Raw genomic sequence first — 6,675 nt, forward strand, 5'->3', positions numbered from 1 at the left:
TCCCACCAGTATCGGTTACCAACCTGAATTTGAAAATTTTGTGTTCTGCCTGGAATCCTATCGAAACCCTTATCTCCCAGTTAACTACCCACGAAAAACATTTAATTTAATTTCAAGTAACAAAACTTGCACGTGTTTAAAACTAATACCATGACGTAAAGTTTTGTGACCGGTGCTCGGACCCGTGCCGGCCGCTGTGGCCGAGAGGTTCTAGGCGCTTCAGTCTGAAACCGCGTGACTGCTACGGTCGCAGGTTCGAATCCTGCCTCGGGCATGGATGTGTGTGATGTCCTTAGGTTAGTTAGGTTTAAGTAGCTCTAAGTTCTAGGGGACTGATGACCTCAGATGTTAAGTCCCATAGTGCTCAGAGCCATTTGAACCATTTGGCTAGAACCCAGCACGTAATCAGCTCGTTAAATAAGTAGAATCAGATGTTATAAATCGAAAGAATGCAAATTATGCCTGACCGGGAATCGCAACCGGCGCTTACCGCCGATGTTTTCTATTCAAGAATTGTTTAGGGCTTAAAATGAAGCTGTGAATAGTTTTGTGCTGAACCAGAATTTGAACCCACATACGTGTAGAGAAAACAACGAAATGATCGAACTATATCGTTCCGCGTGAGTCAGATACCACCAAAGAAGAAATCCAAATTCGAATCCCAGTCCAGAGCCAAATTTTTCAGCGCCTAATTTCAAATATAATAAAGAGCCCTGTGACCTGAAGTGGCCAAAGGCTCATTAAATAAAATAAAATTTGTCCTGTAAGGAAGCTCACTGCCTACAGAGTTTCTGTTGGCAGTTACTTCAACTTCTGCTATGAACCAATCTAAACCGGCTTTGCCCCAATTGGTAGCGAAGGGATATGATGTTTATAAAGTAGATTCTGAACTACGGTGCAACCTGACGTTTTTCACTTGGCATTACGAGACGAGAAGATCTGTTCGTTTTGTTTAAAATACATGACGGAAGTGGGAGTCGATCCCATACCTTACAACTAAGGGTACTAAGGGGAGGGGGGGGAGGAGGTGGAGCATGCCGGCGATGCCGGCGGAGAGGGAAGGTGTCGCCACTCTACACCTGGCCACTGTGTCACTACTTTACTGACGAGTCTGGACATGAATCGAAGGGGGAGATACCAAGAGTTCTACTTTTTTATTTATTTATTTGTTTTTGGTCTCATTACAAAGTAAATACACTACTGGCCATTAAAATTGCTACACCATGAAGATGACGTGCTACAGACGCGAAATTTAACCGACAGGAAGAAGATGCTGTCATATGCAAATGATTAGCTTTTCAGAGCATTCACACAAGGGCGCCGGTGGTGACACCTACAACGTGCTGACATGAGGAAAGTTTCCAACCGATTTCTCATACACAAACAGCAGTTGACCGGCGTTGCCTGGTGAAACGTTGTTGTGATGCCTCGTGTAAGGAGAAGAAATGCGTACCATCACGTTTCCGACTTTGATAAAGGTCGGATTGTAGCCTATCGCGAATGCGGTTTATCGTTTCGCGACATTGCTGCTCGCGTTGGTCGAGATCCAATGACTATTAGCAGAATATAGAAATCGTTGGGTTCAGGAGGGTAATACCGAACGCCGTGCTGGATCCCAACGGCCTCGTATCACTAGCAGTCGAGATGACAAGCATCTTATCCTCATGGCTGTAACGGATGGTGCAGCCACGTCTCGATCCCTAAGTCGACGGATGGGGACGTTTGCAAGACAACAACCAACTGAACGAACAGTTCGACGACGTTTGCAACAGCATGGACTATTAACTCGGAGACGAAGGCAGTGGTTACCCTTGACGCTGCATCACAGACAGGAGCGCCTGCGATGGTGTACTCAACGACGATCGTGGATGCACGAATGGCAAAACGTCATTTTTTCGGATGAATCCAGGTTCTGTTTACAGCATCATGATGATCGCATCCGTGTTTGGCGACATCGCGGTGAACGCACATTGGAAGCGTGTATTCGTCATCGCCATACTGGCGTATCACCCGGCGTGATGGTATGGGGTACCATTGGTTTCACGTCTCGGTCACCTCTTGTTCGCACTGACGTCACTTTGAACAGTGGACGTTACATTCCAGATGTGTTACAACCCGTGGCTCTACCCTTCGTTCGATCCTGTGCGGGCCTTTCTGGATACAGAAAATGTTCGACTGCTGCCCTGGCCAGCACATTCTCCAGATCTCTCACCAATTGAAAACGTCTGGTCAATGGTGGCCGAGCAGCTGGCTCGTCACAATACCCCAGTCACTACTCTTGATGAACTGTGGTACCGTGTTGAAGCTGCATGGGCAGCTGTACCTGTACACGCCATCCAAGCTCTGTTTGACTCAATGCCCAGGCGTATCAAGGCAGTTATTACGGCCAGAGGTGGTTGTTCTGGGTACTGATATCTCAGGATCTATGCACCCAAATTTCGTGAAAATTTAATCACATGTCAGTTCTAGTATATTATATTTGTCCAATCAATACCCGTTTATCATCTGCGTTTCTTCTTGGTGTAGCAATTTTAATGGCCAGTAGTCTACAATACTAAGTAAAGAAAACCCTACAACAGCTGAGCATGGAGATCGTCCAGGCTGTCTTCTCGTATGATGAGGAGTGCTGTCCCGTGTGTACACAGGCTGAAATCAATCTTGAATCGTGGACCATCGTCATTTAGCTCTTATCACCCACGGAACACCCTAGCTAGATGGAGGGTCCATGAACAACGAACCCAGATATTTGGCGAAACAGGACCGGTCCTGGGCGCCTTGCCACGGTTCGCGCAGCTCCCCCCGTCGCAGGTTCCAGTCCTCCCTCTGGCATGGGTATGTGTGTGTTGTCCTCGCGTAAGTTAGATTAAGTAGTGTGTAAACCTAGGGACCGATGACCTCAGCAGTTTGGTTCAGATGGTTGAAATGGCTCTGAGCACTATAGGACTTAACATCTGAGGTCATCAGCCCCTAGAACTTAGAACTACTTAAACGTAAGCAACTTAAGGACATCACACACATCCATGCCCGAGATAGGATTCGAACCTGCGACTGTAGCGGCTGCGCAGTTCCGGACTGAAGCGCCTAGAACCGCTAGGCCACAGCGGCCGGCTCAGCAGTTTAGTCCCATGGGAATTTACCACCACCATCTCAGGACATATTCTCTTCCACTGTACGACAGGGTAGCGTCGTTCAACCACGTTGACGTGTTAGTGCCTTGGTAATTGGCGGTAATAGTCCTTCGTGGGCGATCGTGTAGAATGTAGGTCATCCAGCAAATAACTATAGTCCAAGAGGAACGTCCTAATGTGATTGAATAGTGGCGAAATATGACCGACAGGGACTGGAGAGTGCACTGATTGTGACGCCACTTCGTCCACCACTGTGGCTGTCAGGTTGACTTTTCTCAGAATGCCATAGTCGGCGCATCGTTCCAAGAAACAGTGTCCGCGCCCCGTTCCCGACAATGGAAGAGAGCTACGCCACCTTCGTGTGAGGGCAATGTCAACGTGTCGTAATGAATTTTAAAAACAAGTTCAGCATACACAAAATGTCCAAATGTAGCTCGTAGCCACGTAGCAGTCGTAATGGGCGTCGGTAGCACATGAGCGAAATGGTTTAATTTTGGAGCTAAACAGACATTAATGTACTGTGCCCGCTGGACTACCTCTCCATCGCGCACCAGTGCACGTATATGTTGTAACAGCTGACGATATGTGACCGCTGTAGTACGTTTAATATGGCTATGAAAGAGTTCTCCTAACCATTTGAGCGCGAGTGCTTTAGTTATGGGTATTGTCGTTCCCGCGGCCAGCCCCCTGCCACACCCCTATACTTCGTCTTCCGCAGATTGATGATACTGCCCACCTCAGTATCATTCTGTTGAAGCCATCGTAGCGCAGTCTGTATGTCATCCCCTGACCTGGCTAGAAATACGACATCGTCAGTATACGCGCAACATCGGAACCTCGCGATCCGTAAACAAATCCTTTCCAAGCTAAGGCGACGACCATTCAATGCTGGCTCAAGGGCTACTGCAAACAGAACGGCGTACAAAGAGCACCCTTGCCTCACGGAACGCTCGACAGAAATGGGTTCTGATCGATAACCGTTCATCATTACCCTCGAATGTGTTCCGTGAATCAAACGCAGGACTGAATCTACAAACACACGGGGAAGATCCATGCGTTCCATGATCGCCTGCAGGAAACTGTGATTGATGCGGTCGAATGCGTGGTCGAAACCCACCGCAACAAGGGCGCCCCGGAGGTGGCAGGCCGGCATCAGTGTGATTACGTCCCTATACGATCCCAACACCGTGCGAACATTGCTCTTTCCATGAAGGCACGTTTGATCGGCATGTACTGCATCCTCAACTATGGAGAGCAGACGGGCACGGAGGATGCTCACAGTAGGCATTTAACAAAGTCAGGGATCAATAGTTCTGCGGGCGATGCCCACCTCCAGGTTTAGGCACAGGGATCATGACGCCTTCTGTAAATCTGATGGAGAGTCGGAACGTGAACGTCACAAACTCTTTATACATTCGGATTCATGTTGCGCTCATAAGACTAGAGAAGGAGCGGTAAAACTCAATAGGGAGCCCATCAGGCCCAAGTTATTTGTTCAACGCACCAATCTTCAAGCCAGTATCCAGTTCATGTCGGGTAGTGTCTACCAGAAACGTGTCGTCGTCCTGCACAGACTGCCGGCAGCTGTGGCCGAGTGGTTCTAGGCGCTTCAGTCTGGAACCGCGCGCCTGCTACGGTCGCAGGTTCGAATCCTGCCTCGGGCATGGATGTGTCTGATGTCCTTCTTAGGTTAGTTAGGTTTAAACAGTTCTAAGTCCAGGGTGGAGGGGCGGGGGGGGGGGGGGGCGGCAACGGCCTTGCCGCAGTGGATACACCGGTTCCCGTCGATCACCGGAGTTAAGCGCTGTCGGGCGTGGCACGCACTTGGATGGATGACCATCCGGGCAACCATGCGCTGTTGCCGTTTTTCTGGGTGCACTCAGCATCGTGATGCCAATTGAGGAGCTACTCGACCGAATAGCAGCGGCTCCGGTCACAGCAAACCATCATAACGACCGGGAGAGCGGTGTGCTGACCACACGCCCCTCCAATCCGCATCCTCAGCTGAGGATGACACGGCGGTTGGATGATCCCGATGGGCCACTTGTGGCCTGAAGACGGAGTGCTAAGTCTAGAGGACTGATGACCTCAGTGCTCAGAGCCATTTGAACCTGCACAGACTCGGCTGCTTGCATGTAGTGCAGCACGTCTGCCAATCCCACGTCGCTTCTTGGGCTCTCAACGTAGAAGTTACGATTGTATTGAATGAGCACTCGAGCAATATCTCCTTGTGTCACAGCTTGCCTTCCCTCCGCCGTTTCGGCAACCGTAATGAACGTGCATTTCTGTCGTCTTTCTTGTACTATGTGATGCAGTGATGCTCATTCGCCATGGAGACCGTCTTACGATCTCGCACGGACTTTGACGCCTTCCAGTTGCACCGCAGTGAGTTCGAGCAACGGGCTTTGATCCGTTGGACGGCCTGTTGACGGTCTGGTGACGGCAGCTGTGTAACAAAATTCTGAAGTCTTCTGTTGCCAGCAGGACTTATCTCTGCCATAGCCTATAAATGCCCTGCGTACGGTAACTTTGACACAGTTAATTCACCACAGCAATGTGGAACTGTAAGCTCGTTGGCGCCGTCGGCATCGGCGCCGAGCATCTTCAACCTCACGGAGACAGGCCTCATTGCAAAGGTGGGAAACGTTCAGTCTCCGTGATCCCATACTGCGTCTTGTCTGCTGGCGAGGCAAGGCGACGGCGCAGATACACGCTTGGGGGGCAGTAAAAACCGTTGGCCATATCTCAGCGCCAACTGTCGTCCTCGTGATACGTACAACCTTTCTGAGCGGCTGACCGAGTGACTGATATTTGTACATCCGACTGCCGCCATGTTGTAGGATACGGGTGTCTTTTAGCGCGAGGTCCCGTGCCAGTGCGTGCGATGCTTGGCAGGGGACGAAGTGAGGTACTGGTCTTCGGGCAGCAGAACTCAGCTGAAATCGCCGCCCATTACGTAATGCTGTGCATTTTCTTGAAACAACCACGTCACCTCCTCGGAGTACACGACGGTCCCTTCTCGGCGCTTCGACGAGTCTGATGGCGCATAAACATTCGCCAAACGGACTGTACCGACCGTCACACGTAGGGGTATTTTGCCCTAAAAGCTGGCCAAAAGTCCATCTTTCAAATGCGAGTAATTCCGAGAAAGCATGACTTCCTATGATTGATAAATGGGAAATTGCTGAGGCAGTATGTTATTTGCTTACTGTGCACTGATATTCGGTGGAGCTAGTCTGTGTTTACGTCTCGCTTGCAGTGCATCTCAAGCTTCTCGACTGGCTCGAAATCACTCTACGTTTGTGAATGTGGTAAAGTGTTGGTTGGTTGGTTGTTTGATTTGGGGAAGGAGACCAAACAGCGATCTCATCGGTCCTATCGGATTAGGGAAGGAGGGGGAAGGAAGTCGACCGTGCCCTTTCAAAGGAACAATCTCGGAATTTGCCTGAAGCTAATTAGAAAATTTTGGAAATTTGTGGTAACGTGTTATGGGGCCAAACCGCAGAGGTCATCGGTCCCTAAGCCTACACACTACTTAATCTAACTT

General features: G+C 49.7%; 1 pseudogene; it reads left to right on the plus strand.

The window, feature by feature from the left end:
- Window positions 1-4,875: 4,875 nt before the first annotated feature.
- Window positions 4,876-4,992, plus strand: LOC124557422 (annotated as a pseudogene).
- Window positions 4,993-6,675: the final 1,683 nt, after the last annotated feature.

This window comes from Schistocerca americana, chromosome X (assembly GCF_021461395.2).
Source record: "Schistocerca americana isolate TAMUIC-IGC-003095 chromosome X, iqSchAmer2.1, whole genome shotgun sequence".
Taxonomy (NCBI): Eukaryota; Metazoa; Arthropoda; class Insecta; order Orthoptera; family Acrididae; genus Schistocerca; species Schistocerca americana.